The sequence below is a fragment of the Panthera leo genome, chromosome A3 (genome assembly GCF_018350215.1).
Source record: "Panthera leo isolate Ple1 chromosome A3, P.leo_Ple1_pat1.1, whole genome shotgun sequence".
Taxonomy (NCBI): Eukaryota; Metazoa; Chordata; class Mammalia; order Carnivora; family Felidae; genus Panthera; species Panthera leo.
In genome coordinates, this window is record NC_056681.1 from 30,431,121 (window position 1) to 30,453,390 (window position 22,270).

General features: G+C 35.6%; 1 protein-coding gene across 5 annotated transcripts in view; it reads right to left on the minus strand.

Moving 5' to 3' along the window:
* Nucleotides 1-22,270, minus strand: part of RNF24 (ring finger protein 24) — a 73,688-nt gene that overhangs the window by 36,192 nt on the left and 15,226 nt on the right. Inside the window, exons 1-2 of one of the 5 annotated variants that reach the window (XM_042931537.1) lie at nt 16,717-18,207; nt 11,143-11,278 (exon numbers count right to left, since the gene is read on the minus strand). The exons of 1 other annotated variant lie outside the window; for it this stretch is intronic. The gene's annotated coding sequence lies outside the window, so the exon portion shown is untranslated. Of the gene's footprint in view, nt 1-11,142; nt 11,526-16,716; nt 18,208-22,270 lie in introns of those variants that run through there. 3 more of the 5 variants (XM_042931535.1, XM_042931533.1, XM_042931532.1) reach the window with 3 other exon arrangements.

Here is a 22,270-nt window from a genome sequence, read left to right on the forward strand (position 1 = left end):
TTAAATGTACAAAAAGATTAAATTTTGGTGAAGTCAAATTCATCTTTTTTCTTTTGTGGCTCATGCTTTTGGTGTCATACCTAGGAATCTATTGCTAAATCTAAGATCATGTAAGTTTACCTCTATGATTTTCTTCTAAGAGTTTTCTAGTTTCAGTTCTTATATTTAAGTCACTGGTCCATTTTGAGTTAATTTTTATGTAGGATATGAGAAAGGGATCCAACTGTATTCTTTCGCATGTGAATATCCATTTATCCTAGCATCATTTATTAGACTGTTCTTTCCATACTGGTCTTCACACTCTTGTCAAAAATCAACTGGCCATAGCTGGTTGGGATTCATTTCTGGACTCTCAAATCTATTCCATTGGTTTATACCAGTACCACATTGCTGTGATTACTGTAGCTTCATAGTAAGTTTTGAACTGGAAGTGTTAAGTTTTCCAACTCTGTTCTTTGTCAAAACTGTTTTGGTTTTTTAATTTTTTTATTTAAAAAAAAAATTTTTTTTTAGCGTTTATTTATTTTTGAGACAGAGAGAAACAAAGCATGAACGGGGGAGGGTCAGAGTGAGGGAGACACAGAATCTGAAACAGGCTCCAGGCTCTGAGCTGTCAGCACAGAGCCCGACGCGGGGCTCGAACTCACGGACCACGAGATCATGACCTGGGCCGAAGTCGGCCGCTTAACCGACTGAGCCACCCAGGCGCCCCAAAACTGTTTTGGTTTTGGGGGCCCCTTACAATTCCATAAGAATTTGTGGACTGGCTTTTCCATTTATGCAAAAAAAATGATTGAAATTTTTATAGAAATTACACTGACTCTATATATTGCTTTAGGTAATCAATCCATTATTTTGGTTATTGTATTTTCATTTTCATCCAGTTCAAATGTTTTCTAATTTTGTGTTTTCTTTACCCATGGGCCATGTAGAAATATAGTATTTAATTCCAAATATTTGTGGGTTTCCCAAATTTCCTTCTTTTGGTGATATCTAATTTAATTCCATCATGATCAGAGAACACATCTTGTCAGGTTTCACTCCTTTTAAATTTATAGAGACTTGTTTTATGACCTAGCATAAAGTTTCCACTAAAGTTTAGTGGAACATAGTCATGCTCATTCATTGATGCTTTGTCCATGGCTGCTTTTGAGTTAAAACAGCAGAGTTGAGGCTGTGACAGAGACAATTCAGGTAATAAGTCTAAAATACTATGTGACCCTTTAAGAAAATTTTAACCAACACCTGGTAGCATATGGTCTATTTTGGAGGTTATTCCATGTGTGCTGAAGAACAATTGGTATTCTGCTGTCATTAGGTAGAGTATTCTATAAATGCCTGTTAAGTCAAGTTGGTTGATAGTGTTGGTTCAACTTTCATAGATCTTTGGTGATTTTTGGTGTAACTGTTCTACCCATTGAGAGTGAGGTCTTAAAATTTTCAATTCTTATTGTTGAATTACCTATTTTCCCCTTTAATTTTATCAGTTTTGCTTTGTGTATTTTGGGGCTCAGCTGTTAGGTGGGTATTTGTTTTTAACTGTTATATCTTCCTGATAAATTGATCATTTTATTATGAAATGTCTTTGTCTCATAATTTTTTTAAAAGTCTATCTTGTCTGTTGTTGGCATAGCCACTCTAGCTCTCTTATGCATATTCTTTGCAAGATTTCTCTTTTCCCATCATTTTCTGTCTTTGAATTTGGTGTGTCTCTTGTGACAGAATACTGTTGGACCTTTTTTTAATCCAGTCAGCCAATGTCTGCCTTTTAGTTGAAGTAATCTAGTCACATTCAATGTTATTATTGCTATGCTTGGGTTTATGTGCCATTTTGCTATTTGTTTTCCATATATCTCATGTCTTTTTTCTGACCTTTTTTGTATTGAGTGGATATTTTCTAATGTACCATTTTAATTCCTTTTTTGAATTTTAAAATATTTTTCCCTAATTGAGAATTTATTGACATAATTGTAGATTCATATGTAGTTGTAAGAAATAATAGATCCTTTGTATATTTTTCCAAATGTCCCACAGTGCTAACATTTTGCAGTATAAATCATAACTATACAGGGCGCCTGGGTGGCTCAGTCAGTTAGGTGCTTGACTTCAGCTCAGATCATGATCTCGCAGTTCGTGAGTTTAAGCCCCCATTGTGCTCTGTGCTGACAACTCAGAGCCTGGAGCCTGCTTCGGATTCTGTGTCTCCCTCTGTCTGCCACTCCCCTGCTTGTGCTCGGTCTCTCTCTCTTTCTCGCTCAAAAATAAACATTAAAAAATCATAACTATATATTAGTTATATTTATAACGATAACATCACAAACGGGATAGCCATTGATATAACCAAGCTTACTCAGATTTCCTCAGTTTTCCTTATGCTTGTTCCTGCATGCATGCATGTGTGTATCTACCACCACAGAGAAGAATACTGAACAGTTCGAACACCAGAAGGATTCTTTCCTGACAACACACTACTGCCCTTCACTCTCAGGACCTAACCTTTGGCAATGACCAGTATGTCCTCCATGTCTAAGATGCTGTCATTTCAAAATTGATACATAAATGGAATAATTATGGAACTTTTTAGAGTTAGCTTTTAGCTTTTTCCACTCAGCCTAATTCTCTGGAGATTCAGGTAGGTTATTGCATGTATAGTTTGTTCCTTTTTATTCCACAGTTATGTATGTACCACAGTTTGTTTAGTCATTCATCTGCTGAAGGACATCTGGGTTGTTTCCAGTTTTGGCTATTACAAAAAAATCTGCTATGAACATTTGGGTACAACACACTTCTAAAATCCGTGGGTCAAAAGAGGTCTCAAAGGATACTTACAAAAAAATACAGTAAAGTTGACTGAAAATGGAAATACAATACATCAACATTTGTGGGACACAGATCAAGCAGTACCTAGAAGGAAATTCATACCACTAAAATGTATAACATTAGAATAGGAGAATTTCAAATCAATCTAAACTCTACATCAAGACTCTAGAAAATGAGCAAAATAAACCCAACTTAAACAGAAAGAAGGAAATAAAGAGCAGAAATCAATGAATTAAAAAAAGGAAAATGATCTAGAAAACCAATGAAACAAAAAGCCAAGACTGTTCTTTGAAACGATCAATAAGGGGCGCCTGGGTGGCTCAGTCGGTTGAGCGTCCGACTTCGGCTCAGGTCATGATCTCACGGTCCGTGGGTTCGAGCCCCGCATCGGGCTCTGTGCTTAGAGCCTGGAGCCTGTTTCAGATTCTGTGTCTCCCTCTTTCTCTGACCCTCCCCTGTTCATGCTCTCTCTCTGTCTCAAAAATAAATAAATGTTAAAAAAAAAAAAAAAAAGAAAAGAAACGATCAATAAAACTGACAAACCTGTAGCAAGGATTAAAAAAAAAAAAAAGGCACAAATTACCAATATTAAAAATTAAACAGGAGGTATCACTACAGATCCTGCAGCCATCAAAAGGATTAGGGCATACACACATAAATTTAACAACCTAAATAAAAAAGACCAATTCCTCAAAAAACACAAACTACCATAACTCTAATATAAAGTAATCTGAATAGCTTTGTAACTTTTAACAGTTGAGTGTGTCATTTAAAAATACACAAAAAAGAAAGCTCCAGGCCCATATGATTTTACCCGAGAATTCTACCAAATGTTTAAAGAAGAATTAAAACCAATTATTGAAGATCTCTTGTGGAAAACAGGAGGAAATACTTTCTAATTAATTTTTTGAAGCTAGTATTACCCTGGTTGCCAAAGCCGATAAGGACAGTATCTCATGAACATAAACATAAAAATTCTCAACAGAATTTAGCAACTAGAATTCAGCAATATATAAAAAGAATTTTATATCAGGACCAAGTGGAGCTTATTCCAAGGATGTAAAGCTGGCTTAATATTTTTTTAAAAAATCAATGCAATCACTATATTAAACAGCTAAAGGATACAAAAAATCATATAACCATAATAATTAATGCAAAAAAAAAGCATCTGACAAAATTCAACATCAATTCAATATAAAAACCCCCAGAAATACAGGATTAGAAGGGAACTTCCTTGACTTGATAAAAAGCATCTACAAAAAATAACAACAAAAAAATCAAACACAAAAATACATGTGTTAAAATGTAGTGAGCCACAAATGGGATGTATAGCTTTCATGACTAGGAGGGAAGACTATGAAGCAAAGAAAACTGGATCATTTTAGTAAAATCTGAGAAGGAACAAAAGTTGTATGTGTGGGGGAGTAGTCATAAGAAAGCAAATGAAGGAAATATAAAATAAAATGGTAGGAACAAGATCTAAAGTTAATTATGAGGAAAATAAATGGTTTAAATCCCCTTAATAAAAAAGAGACTCTAAGACTACATAAAAACAATAATCAGTTATATGCTGTTTATAAGAAAATACTTAAGACAATTCTAAGAATTTTCTAAATGAGGATGGTGATAGGAAAAATGAGCAAAAATATTTCACGTAAATATTGTATAAGTGTCAATTTCAAACAAGTAGAAATGAAGGCAGAAACAGGTTACATGGAACAATGATGCTTTATGATTAAAAAATTAGAGGTATATATAACCAAATAAGACATATAGACATAAACCTTTACTTAACACAGCATCCAAATACAAAAGCAAAGGTTATTAGAAACACACTAAGAATTTGGTAAAAATATAACCATGGTGCAGCCTAAAGAGAGAGAGAAAGAGAGAGAGAATATAAACAATACCATTAACAAATAATAAATATACATTTAGAACTTTGTATCTTACAGAGAAAACATATTCTTTTCAAATGACTCTGGAACATCTACATTTAGATAAACTGTTTATTATAAGGAACATTTAAAAGACCACATTCTGTGCCCACAATGCAATAAAATTAACTCAACAGTAAAAAGATAAACAAAAGAAAACTAACTACTTGGGAATTCAAAAAATAATCTTTGAAATGACTTGGGTCCAAGAGGTAATCAAAATAAATTATAGGCCATTTAGAAATTAATCACATTGGAGGCAAAAGCCTTGTACTAAGAGAAAAATTCATAATCTTCAATCTTGTATTACCAATCTTTATGAAAATAAATGAGCAAAAGAATTCACTTTAGAAGCTAGAAAAAGAGTAAATCAAACAGAATAAACTAGAAGAATGTATTAATAAAGGTCAAACAGAAATAGATGGGTTAAAACAAACAAAAAATTCCACAGGGGAACTGAAATCAACCAACTAACCAATAAAATATTAAGAATGTGAAAAAGATAAAAACTAGTGTTATGCTGACATTTAAAAAAATCTCTTATAAGAGAATTCATTTATAAATGTATGATTTTATAGGAATATATAGAATTTTACAGGAATAAGAACCAAACTGGCTCAAGAAGAAATCTTGAAAATATACAACTGTGTCTTCATAAAAAGGTCCAGACACTGATGGCAATGGAGGTGGAACTCCATCTAAACTTGTACAGATAATTCCACTACCAAAAAAACTGACCCAGAGTACAGAAACAAAGAAAAAACAAAAAAGGTAGAGAGCATCCCAACATCTTTAAGCAGGTAAGCATAATCACGAAACCAAAACTAAAACTATATAGTGGAGTTCACAAACTTGAGGCTTATGTGCTAAATCTGGGCTTGTGAATATGTTTTGTTTGGCATATACAAAGTTTTAAAAATTGAGATTAACAGTTTAAATTTGGGAGATATACAATTTGTGGGGCACCTGGGTGGCTCTGTAGATTAAACATCTGATTCTTGATTTTGGTTCAGGTCACGATCTCACAATTTGTGAATTGGCGTCCCAAATTGGGACTCTGTGCTGACAGTGTGAAGCCTCCTTGGGATTCTCTCTCTCCCTCTCTGCTCCATATATATATATATGTATGTATATATACATATACATATATATGTATACATATATGTGTGTGTGTATATATATATACATATATATATATAATTTGCAATGTCCAGCTTTACATGGAAAAAGATCAGAAGATCTAATAATTTTGGGCTTCATTCTTGCAGGGCAACAATTGCTCAGTGGCCTTGAGGCCTCCAAGCTACTATGTTGCTGTGCAACTGGGAGGTGAGGAGGGGACATTCTTACATAGTAGGGTAAAGCGCACCCCTGGGCTAAGTCACTATGCTCTCATTTATCACAATTTCCACTATCCCCTAATACTCCCTAACTCTGAACCAAATGTCAGTAGGTCACTTGTACTTATCCTGTTACTTTTCTCAAAGTAGATAAATATTTCTACCTCTATCGAAAGAAAGAAAGAAAGAAAGAAAGAAAGAAAGAAAGAAAGAAAGAAAGAAAAAGAAAAGAAGGAAGGAAGGAAGAAGGAAGGAAGGAAGAAGGAAGGAAGGAAGGAAGGAAGGAAGGAAGGAAGGAAGGAAGGAAGGAATCAAGGACTGTATGATTTTGTTTTCTACCCAAGTGTACTTGAGTGATTCAATTTTCTGCCTGGCCCTATTGCCACCAAGTTTGTTGCCTTTCCCTTATGATTTCTATCTTTGCTTTTCCCACATCAGATAATAGAAATTCTCACCTATATTCTTTCTTAATACCTACATGGTATTTAACCCATCTAGAAACTATTGCGTGGAAAAAAGGCCTAAAATTGTTTTTCCAAATGGGTAGTCATCTATTGCAAAAGCATTTGTAAAGCTCTTTCTCCACTGTCTTAAAATTCTACCTTTTTCAGAGTCACTTTTTACATATATCTGGGTCTGTTCCTGGATTCTGCAGTCCCTTCACTTTTTTCTATCTATTATAATGGCCTGCACCAGCATGCAATGTTTTGTTTTAATATAGCTTTATCATACCAATAATTAATACATGATAGGGCAATATTTCCATTATTACTCTTCTTTTTTAATATTTTCAGTAAGTCTTTATTATTATTATTATTATTATTATTATTATTATTATTAGAGAGAACATGTGCATGCATATGGGAGAGGGGCTGAGGAAGACAGAGAATCCTAAGCAGGTTCCATACTCAGAGTACGGAGCCCAACATGGGACCCTATCCCATGACCCTAGGATCACGACCCGAGCTGATACCAAGAGTTAGATGCTCAACGACTGGGCCACCCAGGTACTCCTCAAGGCTTTCTTATACCATTTTTTTTTTTTTTCAGATAAACAAAAGATATCCTGTTGGGAAGTTGACTGAAAGTATATTAAATTTATAGCTTACTTCAGGGAACTTATTTTTCATTTATTCTAGTTTCATTTTATGCCTTTCAGTGGACTTTATAGCTATATTCATACAGGTTTTATACTTTCCTTTAGTTTATTCCTAGTTGTTACATGTACTTTTGCTGTTATTATGAATGGGATCTTTTCTTCCATTATGTTTTCTAAGCTGGTTATTCCTGGCATAGAGAAAAGCTACTGCTTTTTGTATATTTACTTTGGAGCCTAACATGGAAAAATTTTTTAGGGTAGGTGTGACTAAATGCCTACATAAAAATAAATCTTAATAAAGCACTCACAGCTCTGAGCAGTGAGACCCCAAGAACAACTAGCTACAAAACATACACCAAGGCAAATGAACATAGTGACTTTCAATCAGGCTTTTTACTTATATATCACCTAAAATAATTGTTATAAATATATTCTCACCAAATATAACTTTACTTTGAACTAGGTGATCTCTGGCTCATTGTTCTGACAATAAAACAGAAAATTTACAAGTTGTCTCTCAAGACCCTGCCCAAATGGTACAGTGCCCAAACAGTATGTGCTTTAGAAGATGCAATCTTTTTGTTTCCTAAGCATAACCAAAGATGGTCTCAGGAATGAATTACAAATATAAGAAAACCAAGATACATCCTTGTTTGTTTAGCTAGAGCATAGGAAAACAACTGCAGAAGAGATTATTCTCTCAGACCTGTGACTGAGGTTTCAGCTGATGAGCCACAGTGTGGCCTTACTAGGCTGGCCAGGACCTGGCTCTACTGCAATAACTTGAGCCTAAAAGAATTAGATGGCAGGTTCTATGTCTCTATTAATAGTCAGGAGCAGATGTGGAGCCTCTGCAGCTCAGTCCAAGCTGACTGTTCTCTACTTTGTCAGAGGCCAATAAAACCACAACACATCTATTATGAGTTGGATTTGGTATATTTCACTACTAAAGAATACAGGAATTTGAATGTGTGCATCTCTGGAAGGATGCCTAAGAAATTGATAACATGAGCTGCTTTTGGTGAGGGGATGAGGTATCTAGGAGGACAGAGTCTTCATTATAGAATTTTCTGCATCTTTTAAATTTTTTGTATTTAAAGTAAAAGAAAAAATCCAGTGATGTATCTGACTAGTATTTGTCTATGTCTATAAAAGCTGGTAGAGCCAATGGTATTAAAAGATTTAATGTTTATTTTTGAGAGAGAGAGGAGCACAGAGTGCAAGTGGGGGAGGGGCAGAGAGAGAGGGGGAGACAGAATCTGAAGCAGGCTCCCTCTGAGCTGTCAGCACAGAGCTCTGCGCAGAGCTCGAACTCACAAATGGTGAGATCATGACCTCAGCCGAAGTCGGACGGTTAACCGAATGAGCCACCCAGGCTTCCCTGGTATTAAAGGATTTAAAGGGAGCAAGTATTAGAAGTCCATTTGTATAGAAGCATAAAGTATATGTACAGAATTAAGCATACATTTCCTGCCATATCTACAGTGCACCAGTGAATGTCAAGCATTTAGGTCCCCCAGAAAGCATCCCTATACCACGTTAGAATACTTCCAAGTTTAGCAGAGAAACACTGCTTAAAATCACTTACACTCCTTGATTCTAAATCTATTCTAATGTACCAAAGTTATACAGTAATTTTAATTCCGTTTCCCCCATGTGACTTACATAAGAGAAAGTACAAAAGTTTTACTCATGCCTAGTCAACACTTGAGTTCACCTGAAAATTCCTTTTTTTTTAACAAAAAACTTTTTAAGTTTATTCATTTATTGAGAGAGAAAGAACAAGAGAGGGAGGGTCAGAGAGAGCGGGGGAGAGAGAGAATCCCAAGCACTCGACGCTGTCAGCACAGAGCTGGATATGGGGCTCAAACTGTGAGATCATGACCTGAGCTGAAACCAAGAGTTGGATGCTTAACCAACTGAGCCACCCAGGTGCCCCTGGTTCACCTGAAAATTCTATTTCTCATGATAAGTCTGTAAATTGACAGTCTTCTGAGCTTTGGTCAACAAGATTTTCCTAGGCCCTGGTTATCCTTGAGTATAGGTTAGGGTTGCATTTCCGTATGTGCAGAGGCCCAAACCCCAGAATGCAGAACCTCAGGCAGAGGTCATGCCCTGAGGTGCTTTGTGCCTGAGTACCTAAGCTGCTCCTCTTAGATGGTACCACCAACTCACTTCCTTCAAAGTGCTCCAGTCTATCACTTTCAGAAATTTCCTCTGCATTCCCAGTCTTTTATAATCTCCTCTGGTACTGGGCTATTGGAGATTCTAAGATACCAGGGCTCAAAAATCTTTCATCTTCAAAAGGCAGACAACTAGACAAGATAATTGGTTGGTATTCTGTAAATATTTCTCTAAATGCATCTTGTGTTATCTGAGTTACAAGTCTAAGGTCATTTTTATCTTTCATCCTCCAGAGGATAGTTATTTCCAGTGTTAAACTGGTAAGTAGGTATGTGAGTATACTGTCTTTAAGTGTCAAATCTGGAAAATAAGTACATGCCAAACTCTCAACCTGGAGGCAAAGGTTGGTTTTTCTCTACAATAACTTCAGTTTTTCCTTTACTGAAACTTCTTCCTATTTATAACACTCCCCCCCCCCCCCCCATTATTTGGAGGAGAGTTGCAGGAGCAAAAAACTAGGTATACAGGATTTGTTATAACCTATTTGTCTATTCCATGAATTTTAACCTGAATCTTTCCATTTAGCCTTAATTTTATTGACCACTCCACTATTCTTTAAAAAAATTTTTTTAATATTTATTTTTGAGAGAGAGAGAGAAAGAGAGAGACAGAGTGCAAGCGGGGGAGGGCAGAGAGAGGGAGACACAGAATCCGAAGTAGGCTTCAGGCTCTGAGCCGTCAGCACAGAGCCTGATGCAGGGCTCGAACTCACCAACTGTGAGATCAAGACCTGAGCTGAATCAGATGCTCAACCCGCTCAATCCACTGAGCCACTAGGTGCCCTGACCACTCCACTATCCTGATAAGATTTTTTTCCCCTTAAGGGATGTACATTTTTTTAAAAAATATTTTTACCACGGTGCTTCAAGGTGTTTTTTTTTTTTAATTCTAACTAGTTCTTTTTAATAGTCTTTGTGTCTTTTACTCTTTTCAGTCCTATTATTGACAATTCCATTCCTTCTACATTTCAGTTTTTTTTTTTTTTTTCCTGCTTCTTCTATTACCATTGTTTTCTCTGGTTTTGTACACAGCTTTTCTCTTTGTTGGTATTGCCCAAGTTCTAAAATCAAGGCTGTGGTGCTACCTTTGCTCGCCACAACTGAATTGTCTTCTTATACATTTTATATTTCAGATGTTTGTTATTTTGGTGGGTCTCTTTTTACTCTGTCATATTCCCAGTAATTATTCTGTGTTGGCTCCATAAAGACTTTCTCTCCATTTTTGTGTTAAGTCTCTATTTTCAGTTTAAATCATTCCATCAGATTTTTATGAGACTTCACTTTGATGATGGTGAGGTATTCAAATTTGATGTCTTGTATTCCTTTCTGACCTCTGTCCTAAGCACAACCATACATACAATATAATTTCACAAATAATCCGCTTATCAGCACTTAATGACCAACTTCTATTTAATTCAGTCTTGTGATTCAGTCTTGTGATTAAGGACGGAACTCTTAAAAGAGTATGGATTGTAGGAAAAAGAGCAGAATAATGCTGAGATAGGAGTACAAAATGAGAAGTTGTAAAGAAGGAAAATACTCTCAGGTTGAACTTTACATCATAATTACAAAGGCAGTACAAAGAAATGAGATGTAATGAGCAGTTCTCATTCTTAGCATGAAAACAAACCCTAAATGTAATATACCTGCTTACTTTTAGAAATAAGCTGATTCCCCCCACAAATGTTTTTTCTCACAACAAAAGAAATAAAAATGTAACAGGAGAGCAATGCCTGTGTCACTCAAAACCATACTCTAATTACCTGGGGATGTTTAATTTTCAACATCTCTCAAGTTTGATGAATGGGCCAGTGAGCCTCTTTCTTTAGAGCCAGATCTTATTCTACATTAATGGCTCATCATCTCCTGGGTTCTTGTACAGGTGGGCATAATAGACACCTGCAGAGCACAAAACAAATATAATTCTTAAAAACTGGTAAGTGCTTCTAGTTGCTGGAGTAAATGTATTATTGTTGGTGTAATGCTAATCTACTTATTTACTAGAATTATTAAAAAGATGGATCATGAAAAGAAAAATCTTCAGTATGAACTTTAAAAAAATTTTTTTGATTATGTTATGGATATGTTATTTGAGAAATGGTTATCTTTTCTATTCCTTCAAGAAAACCAACTTGATTATACAGAAGGAATTTAAATGATTATTTGCAGATGACAGTAAAATAAAAAAGAATACTTACTAATAAATATACACAATCTATATTAAGAAAATATGAAAGATACAAAAGAAGATGTAAATAACTGAAAATATATATCTGCTTCTTGGTTGTGGAAACTCAATATTATAAAGATTATCAATTTTCTTTAAATCTATAGATTTAATGCAGACAAAATGAAAAATACTGCCATAATTTGGCTTTTTTTCTGGAGGCTGGAGGGTAGTTAGAGAAGCTAGTTCTAGTTCAACAGGAAAAATGAAAATGGGAAAATAGCAGACATATTCCAAAAAAGAAAAACTTGTGTTACTACCACATGAACTGACAGATTACAGGACAGAATAGAGATGTGATAATTAATCATAGCTGCAGTTTGCCAAATATCTCCAGTTTTCCATCTTCTGGGCACATGTATGACTATACTGATGGTGTGAGACTCTTCAGGGCCCTCTTCCCTTTAGCCAGGACAAAGAGCAATGTTCAAGATGGTGGCAACCCTGTTGGCCTAAGTTACTGAGTGAAAGTCATGGTGCTGAGCCTCCAGCGACCCTTGATGGACATGTACCAAAAGGAAAGAAATTTCTTATTATAAACCACTAAGAGTTTGAGGTGGTTATGGCGGTTTAACCTAGCCTACCCTGGTGGATACAAGAAAGCTGGAGAGCAGTCTAAATTCATATAGGAATATAATATATCATAAAGTTGATATTATCCAGTAGTTGATATTACCCATTAGTAAGCACTCACACATTAGTGACATTGCCAATTAGTAAAACTGTCAGCCTCCATGAGAACAACTTGACAAAATTATGCATGAATTTACCCATTGACCCAGCAATTCCACATTTAGGAATTTAACTTTCAAATGTGCTTACATGTCTACTCAAAAACACATATATACCAGGCTCTTCTTTGCAGTCCTGCTTGTAATAGCAAAAGGTTGGAAGCAACCTAAATATGTAACTGGTTACAGTTTATCACCATAAACTAATTTTGCAGTTGTTAAAAAATGTTGTAAATAAGATACCTAGGAATAAACCTAACCAAAGAGGTGAAAGACCTGTACTCTGAAAACTATAAAACACTGATGAAAGAAAGTGGAGACAACATAAAGAAATGGAAAGACATTCCATGCTCATGGATTGGAAGAAAAAATACTGATAAAATGTCCATACTATCCAAAGCAACCTACACATTTAATGCAATCCCTATCAAAATATCAACAGCATTTTTCACACAGAACTAGAACAAACAATCCTAAAATTTGTATGGAACTACAAAAGACCCCGAATAGCCAAAACAACCTAGGAAAAGAAAAGCAGAGCTGGAGGCATCACAATTTCAGACTTCAAGTTATATTACAAAGCTGTAGAAATCGAAACCGTATAGTACTGGCACAAAAACAGACACATGGTCAATGGAACAGAATGGAAAACCCAGAAATAAAGCCACAATTCTATGGTCAATTAATCTTTGACAAAGCAGGAAAAAGTATCCAATGGAAAAAAGTCTCCTCAACAGATGGCATTTGGAAAACTGAACAACAACTTGTAAAAGAATGAAACTGGACCACTTTCTTATACCATACACAAAAATAAATTAAAAATGGATTAAAGACCTAACTGTGAGATCTGAAACCATAAAAATCCTAGAAGCGAACACAGGCAGTAACCTCTTTGACATTGGCTGTAGCAACTTTTTTCTAGATATGTCTCCTGAGGCAAAGGAAACAAAAGCAAAAATAAGCTATTGGGACTACATCAAAGTAAAAAGCTTCTGCACATCAAAGGAAATAATCAACAAAACTAAAAGGCAACCTACAGAATGGGAGATGATATTTGCAAATGATATATTCAATAAAGGGCTAGTATCAAAAATACATAAAGAACTTATAAAACTCAACACTGAAAAACAAATAATCTAATTAGGAAATGGGCAGAAGACATGAAGATATTTCTCCAAAAAAGACATAAAAAACGAAACAAAAAAATTAACCAAAAGACATACAGATGGCCAACAGACATATGAAAAGATGCTTTACCATCACTTATCATCAGGGAAATGCAAATCAAAACTACAATGAGATATCACCTCACACTGGTCAGAATGACTAAAATCAACACAAGAAAACAAAGGTGTTGGGAGGATGTGGAGAAAAAGGAATCCTCTTGCACTGCTGGTGGGAATGAAAACTGGGCAGCCACTCTGGAAACCAGTATGGAGGTTACTCAATAAGTTAAAAATAGAACTACCCTACGATCCAGCGATTGCACTACTGGGTATTACCCAAAGGATACAAAAACACTAATTCAAAGGGATACACGCACCCCCATATTTATTGCCCCATTATTTTTTATTTTTTTATTAAAAAAATTTTTTTAATGTTTTTATTTATTTTTGAGACAGAGAGAGACAGAGCATGAGCAGGGGAGGAGCTGAGAGAGAAGGAGACACAGAATCCAAAGTAGGCTCCAGGCTCTGAGCTGTTAGCACAGAGCCTGACGCGGGGCTCTAACTCACAGACTGTAAGATCATGACGTGAGCTGAAGTCGGACGCCCAACCGACTGAGCCACCCAGGTGCCCCTGCCCCATTATTTACAACAGCCAAAATATGGAAACAGTCCAAGAGTTCACTGATTGATGAATGGATAAAGAAAATGTGGTATATATATATATATATATATATATATATATATATATATATATATATATACATACACACACATACACACACACATACAGTGGAATACTACTCAGCCATAAAAGGAATGAAATCTTGCCATTTGCAACAACATGGATGGATGGAGCTAAAGAATGTAATGCTAAACAAAATAAGTCAGTCAGAGAAAGATAAATACCATATGATTTCACTCATATGTGGAAGTTAAGAAACAAATGAGCAATGGGGAAAAAGAGAGAGACAAACCTAGAAACAGACTCTTAACTATAGAGAACAAACTGATGGCTACCAGAGGAGAGGTGGGGGGTGGGGGGAATGGGTAAAATACGTGATGGGGATTAAAGAGTGCACCTATAATGATGAGCACTGGGTGATTAAAAATGTATTTTGTGCTGATTTGGCACAGTTTGCATGATAATATTACTAAGTAAACAAAATAAAAACAAGGTACAGATCTGTGTATGTGGCACATTACCATAAATGTAAAAAGATTAAGAGAGAAACTAGCTTTGCATATGCCTAAAACATCTCTTAAAGGATATATAAAAAACTGGCACCAGTGACTGTTTCTGACAGGGCTGGAGGAAGACTGACTTTTCATCAAATATCTGTTTAAAATACTGAACCTGGGTGGTTCAGTTGGTTAAGCCTCCAACTTCGGCTCAGGTCATGATCTTGTGGTTCACGGGTTCGAGCTCCACGTTGGACTCTCTCTGCCCCTCCCCTGCCTATGCTCGCTCTCTCTTTCTCAAAACTAAATAAACATTAAAAAATAAATAAATAGAATACCTTTTATATCTTATAATATGTGCATACATTACTTACTAAGGAGGCTACAACAGAAATTTAACTGTAAATGTAAATAGAAAAAGGTTCCCTGTGTTGTTTGTAAAGATTTGTAAGGATTTTTCAAATTTGATTATTATTTAAAAGACTTGGTTGAAAATCCTGGCCTTTTTGGGACAGATTTGGTGAGGAAAATTTTCCATAAGGATTATTAGATATTTCATAAATATCCTATGGCTATCCATCTTAAATCAACATTTGCTTAGGATAATTATCTAATGATTTTAATTCTACTTTTACAAATTATATAAATTGTTTCTTCTCTCATTATCTAATATTTCTAGAACAATGTTAAAAATACAATGGAAATTGTTTTCCTCATAATCTTATGAGATTGTTGTTTTATCAATAAATAAGATGTGTAGGGGTGCCTGAGTGTCTCAGTAGGTTGAGCATCCGACCTTGGCTCAGGTCATGATCTCACAGTTCGTGAGTTTGAGCCCCACGTCTGGCTCTGGGCTGACAGCTCAGAGCCTGGAGCCTGCTTCGGATTCTGTGTCTCCCTCTGTCTGCTCTGCCCCTCCGCTGCTTGCACTCTGTCTCTCGCATTGTCTCAAAAATAAATAAGCATTAAAAAATAAAAAATAAAATATATAAATAGGATGTGTATAGCACTGAGACACAGACACAGGCACATATATACATACCATATATTAAGGAAGTTTCCATCTATTCTTAATAAACTACTTTTTTACTAAATTGGAAAATGCATTGCTTGAGGATAACAGATTTTATTTTTTCATTTTACCAACTCGGTAACAATCTTTTTAATATTTCTCTTCTTCAAAGATAAGCAATTGAAAAAAAAAAAGAATCTGCTGCAGATCAGCATTTTTAGAATGTACCAATATATTGATACTAATACAAAGTTTAAAATTATGTGTTTCTGCCCTGTCTTGAGAGACATTTTGTTTAATTTGTGGTTCACTAAAACTAGATACTCCAAAAAAAAAAAGATAAGCAATTGAGGACTACCGATGAGCAGCTCTGACTTCACGAGATCTTCTATTTCTTTGGCCTTTTGGTCTTGGCTTTAAATTAAAAAAAATTTTTTTTAATGTTTACTCATTTTTGAGAGGGAGAGAGAGAGACAGAGCACAAGCAAGGGAGGGGCAGAGAGAGAGGGAGACACAGAATCCAAAGCAGGCTCCAAACTCTGAGCTGTCAGCACAGAGCCCAGTGAGGGGCTAGAATTTACACTGTGAGATCATGACTTGAGTGGAAGTTGGATGTTTAATCTACTAAGCCATCCAGGCACCCCTGGTCTTGGTTTCAGATTGGGATTTTTGAAAAAGAGCCTGATTGATCTACATGAGGCTGCTTTAATGAAACAGCTAACAATCAAGACAAAGCAAGAAGAATAATTAACATCTGATTGAAACCAGACAGCAGTCCTTCACCAGGTACTGAATCAGAGCATTAAACCACCTGAAATATGGATTTAGAATCAACTTTATAACCCTTAGATGTAAAATTTAAAAAAATTAAATTTCGCCACAGACACCTCAGCACTACTTAAATATATTGGCTGAGCTTTTTTTTTTTTTTTCCAATTTGTTATAGAATAACTTACTTTTGGAAACAAACTACAAGTTTGTATATAAGCCTCATATAATTGGTAGACTGGACATTGTACCTTTCTAGGGTCTTTTTTGAAAGTAGATCCACAGCTTCCACTGATGACTTTCACTTTAAATTTCAGGAAAACCAACAAATTTGGAGCTTTCATATTTGAAATTCTCTTCTTAGTGTTATGACTTCTAAAGCAAAAGGGCTAGACATTGGCTTAAATAAGTAAAAATAATGTTCATGTAAAATCTCTATATTAAGTATACTATACAATATTCAGCTTACTGCTTTGTGGTTCTTAGTCATATTGGTTCAAGTTCAAACTGACTGTTAATGATAAAAGACTCAAAATAATGTAAACACAATTATAAATATATCACCTATGGATTCTGATTGCACTCAATGCTACAATACAATTAATCTAGGGAAAAAAATAACCTTAAAAATCTCTGAAACTGGAGAATCTTTTTTCTTCAAACAATTCTTTAGGATATGAACCAAAGTGAACATTTTGCATAGTGTTTTAGAGTTTATAACTAGCATTCACATATATAAATCTCATTTAATTCTTAAAATCACTGTGGGATGGGTATTATACTTTGTATTCAGATGAAGGAATTGAGACTAACAAAGGTCAAGGTAGCTGCCCTACAGAAAACAATAGTGAATGGTGGAAGAGGGACTGAAACTCACATCTGAATCCAAATCCTTTCTTCTTCCCATAAGATCCTACTGCATCCTACTGTTGCATCCTACTGTTAGTGTTTCAATGGATGTACAAATGATTTCTGGGATTCCTGTGAGCAGTGAGTATGCTGATGCATCCTGGTTCATTGTTGTTGCCTTAGAGAGAGACTCAAGAAAGGCCAACAATATAATTACCAAACAATTTGGAGCTGTGAATATACATGTATATTTAAACTTTTAATTTTGAAATAATTTTAGATTTTCAGAGAAGCTGCACAAGTTACCATAAACCTTTCACCTAGCTTCCCCTAATGTTAAAATCTTACACAACCACCAGGACAGGAAATCAAGACTGGTGTAACACTACTGTACTGCCGACTTCATTCAAATTTCACCAGTTTTTCTATTGATTTTTTTTCTTTTCTAGGATCTACTCCAAGATCTCACATCCCATTTAATTGTGTCCCTTTATTTTTCTCCAATCTGTGACAAAGAACTGTGTCTTTTAAATTAAAATTAATTAAAGTTTATTTTATTCTGATTCTGAAAATGTCATGGCATTTCTGGAAACAGCACTGACTATTGAAAACATCACTTGGGAATGGCTGGGCATACATGATAACCAAGAACACATCCTGAACAAAGAGCCAGAGTGGCCTGAAAGACAGAAAAAGAGCCACTCTTTAAATAATGGAAAAAGTCAGCTGTGATAATCTGGAGAGGTCAGTTGTATTTAAGACGTTTGTCTACAGAAAATACACGAACAATCACTTGTAACTCCCTGGAAAAACACAGGTTACCAGACAGAAATCAATGCAACTCTGTTTAATGGAGCTGTCATGAAAGGTTATTATTATTATTATTATTATTATTATTATTATTATTTTTAATTAAAGGACTTGAGTTTGTTCAGTCTATAGATAAGGTAACTTAATATATTCAAGTATACGAAAGGTTATTAGAAGGCACTACATTTCCTTTACATATGGATCACCTTTTGTAAATTGTATCATAAAAGTGGCTGAGTTGTGGCTAACTCTAAATCAAACCTGAACCACTGGGAAGGTGCACAGACAGACCCTGTTCAAGTTACTTTGGGGGAAGTGCCAAGAAGGTCCTCTATAAACTTTTATAGGTTACCTCCTATTCTTGAAAGTTCTGGGTTGAGCACATTAATTCCAGAACTTTATTGGTGAATTCTCAATTACCAAAAAGGTAATGGTTTTTTAGAATTCATTCGTACAGCTTAGAATCCCTGAAGAAGAAAGATTACATGGCATAAACTATACGTACTAAAACCTAAACAAGGAAGTTAAGTAAACCACAAGCACTTCTAGAGTAGTAAAACAAGAACAAGTTAACAAATGAAAAAGATTCTGTTGATTGAATATTCTGTTATTGTACAGCCTTAAAATGAGAGAAAACAATGTCTCTGTGGTTTAGAAATTCATCAGCCAGGAAATGAGGGTAAATCAGAGGGCTCCACCGCAGTAAGTGAGCTCTATGGAAGATGCCATAGCAGAGGCATTAAGTGCAGATTCAACCTTAGCCATTTCCCTCACTATGGCTGTGGGCAAGTCTCAATTCCCTCATATGTTAAGTGGGGATAGTTACCACATCTGTCTCTGGAGGGTGTACCTGGTATATAGTGAGTGTTCATCAACATTATCAGGGTCTTTTCTAGTTCTTTGTTGCAAGGTTAGCATTGGAATTAGCGTCTGAATTTTCTCGTGTCAGGGATAATATGAGTCTAGGCCGCGTTTTCCTGGGTCATTCTTTTCCAATCCAAATCTTTGAGCCTGGGCCACAAGTGGACTTCTTTCTGATGTGACTTGGAATAGGGAATTCTGGGAAATGGGAATTAGTTTAGCTACATTTCTTCAACAACAGTTATAGATGGCTGATCTGTGTAAATCAAAAGCCTATCAGTTTTTAGATCTTAATTTTGTAGGAGAATTCTACAGCCATAAAACACCATCTAAGATGTTCATGACTAACTTAGCAAACCTCAAATAGTTATGAAGCCAGCGAAGTGTACAGGCTGTCTGGTACTTTGACACTGGTGATGATTACCTTAAGTTTATAGATAGTTTACCTTGTATTGCCTCAGGTTTATAGATATTATAGTCCTATGCATAGCCTCAAAGGCTCTCCTTTGTCTACTGGGATCGCTTTGTTCTTTTAAGAAAGATATGGGAAGACATCATCCTTAAGAGGATTTTAGGCAGACTATGGAACAGCTGAGATAATGGCACAGATGAAACATGTTATTTCAATATTCTGGGGGTGAGTCTGGTTCTGCTGATTTTGTATTTTCAAAAATTCTGAAAAGGTCATAATCATTCCAAAACAGTGAATAATTCTTCTCTAAATGGGTTTTTAAGAGTCAAGACTTGCAATATCATTAGCCCTTAGAGGCTCTTTCCTATATAAAAAAATTTTTACAAGACCACTACTAATCTTCATCATGCAAAACACTATTATTTTGATTTTGTAGATGGATATATTAGAGACTATTTATAAGTTTGTAATTTTTCTCCCTTTTCAAGATCAAGAATAAGATGGGTGGCTCAGGTCAAATGAAGCCTTACAAGGCATATGTTCTCTCTAAAGTCATTGTACATCTAGGGTTGGGTCTATTCTCTGCTTGATCAGTTCTCTTGGGGGCTACTGGGCTCAGTGGGAAAAATTCACACTAACTAAACTCACAAGAGCCTGGTTCATAAATCTTAATATCAACTCATGAATTCAAACCAGGAAATTGACCTAGCAATTCTCTCTTGGAAGATCTTATGCATTAACCCAGTTACAGAAAAGAGAATCACATATTCTTAAGAGATGTTCCCATTACATTGTCAGCTCTTCACCTATAAAATGACATTTCCATTTTGAGAACCAGTATCACCTACTAGAAATAGAAAACACTCCTTCTTTAATGGAAGAGATACAATGGCAAATGCTCCTTAGTTTTCCCTTTCATTTATCATCAACCAGATTGTAGTGGACTCCCCACCCCCAGTATCTTTTCTTCCTTTCTTCCACTATAGGTAGAACTTTTAGTGAGGCACATGGCTATACTTCCCACCTTTCCTTGCAGCTATGCATGGCCATATGTCTCACGGATTCACATGTGATGATTCACATGGAAATATCTCATAATTATGCTTAACAGAGCAGTGAAGGTACCTTCTACTTTCTGCTTCATCCCTCTCTCCATTCTGCTTCCTGTAATGTGGATATCACCATCTTGCTCAATAAGAATATGGTTTACACCCAAGAGGGAGGGTAGAGTGCTAAGAAGGAAAAAGGGACAATTTTAGGTAAGCAGTCCCTGATGTCATGGAGCTCCATACCAGACTTGTGCCAACTATTACATGAGTGAGAAATAAAATTTAATCTTGTTTTAAGCCACTTTTTGTTTTGGGTTTTCTGCTACTCATAGCTGAATATTTATCTCATATATAGATGTTCTGGGTGAGTATTATTTTAAATTATTTTATACTAATAGTCCATTTGGAATATCAGACCATGGCTCCAAATTCTATTTCAGAAAAATCTGATTTTCGCTAAATTGATATTTAGCCTTCTGTCATGACACCACATTAGAAAACTAATTAGAACACAGGAAATCCGACATTACAACACCCTAACCTCTTGATGTAATGTAGGAAGTAGCCTGGGCCCATCAGTAGTACATTTACCAATTACCTTCACAGAATCACAGAGTTAAAGACCATCAGCACTAATTAAGTATCATAGTCCAATTGCTCCAATTTATAGAGGAAGAACCTGAGGCACAGAGAGGTCAGGTTTTTCAAAGTCAAAAGGCTGGCCTTTGTTTTTTGTTCTTTTTTTTAACTACATCCACAAATTTGAGGGGGAAGATGCTCTGAAGATTGTATTTCTGTGTATCCTATCTCCAACATTTATACTAATATCTATCTATCTATCTATCTATCTATCCATCTCATTGGTTATCCCCAAATAAAATATCTAGGCTTTAGCTCACCAAGCTCACATAAAAATAAAAAATGCAGTATGTAACCACAGACATTAGCACGTAACAGGTAGCACGTAAACACAGACATTATATGATAATGTCTGAGGTATGCAGAATATTCAACAGGAAAATTAGTTACAAAAGGAAAATAGCAAATAAAAATGAGAGTGTGCAACAGTTTGTTACAACAGTCCCACAGAGTTATATCTTATTATCCATATTGAATGATGTACCTATAATTATGACATTATTCACATACACAAATGAAGCTAAAAAGAATGCTGAGACATGAATGAATCTTTTCCACAGTCTATGTTAGAACACCATTCTTGGGTTGGCAGTTACAGTAACTATTTGTAGAACTTTTCTCATCATCTGTGATTGACAACCAGTCCTGAGATACCAGTCAACTTTACTTAAAAGAAAATCATTTCATCTCTTCTCCCTACAGGATAGGTTAGTGTACCTCTATGAATCTTTTTAAACATGTTTACTCATTTTTGTGACTGGAGGGATGGGCAGAGAGAGGGGACAGAGGATCTGAAGTGGGCTCTGCACTGACAGCACAGAACCCGATGCAGAGCTTGAACTCACAAACTGTGAGATCATGACCTGAGCTGAAGCTAGATACTAACTGACTGAGCCACCCAGGCGCTCCCAGCTCTAGGAATCTTAGTATCTCTTTTTGTTATAAAAGAGAACATAGATAGACCTTGAAAATATCATGCTAGGTAAAAGAAGCCAATCACAAAGGACCACATATTGTCTGATTCTTTTTATATGAAAGCCCAGAATAGGTAAAATCTATAGAGATACAAACAGTAGATTAGTGATTGCTTAGGGTGGAGAACGGGCGAGCAGAAGGGGCAGGATGGAAGAGTGATGGCTAGGATACGGATTTCTTTTTGAGATAATCCAATAACAATGAGAATAT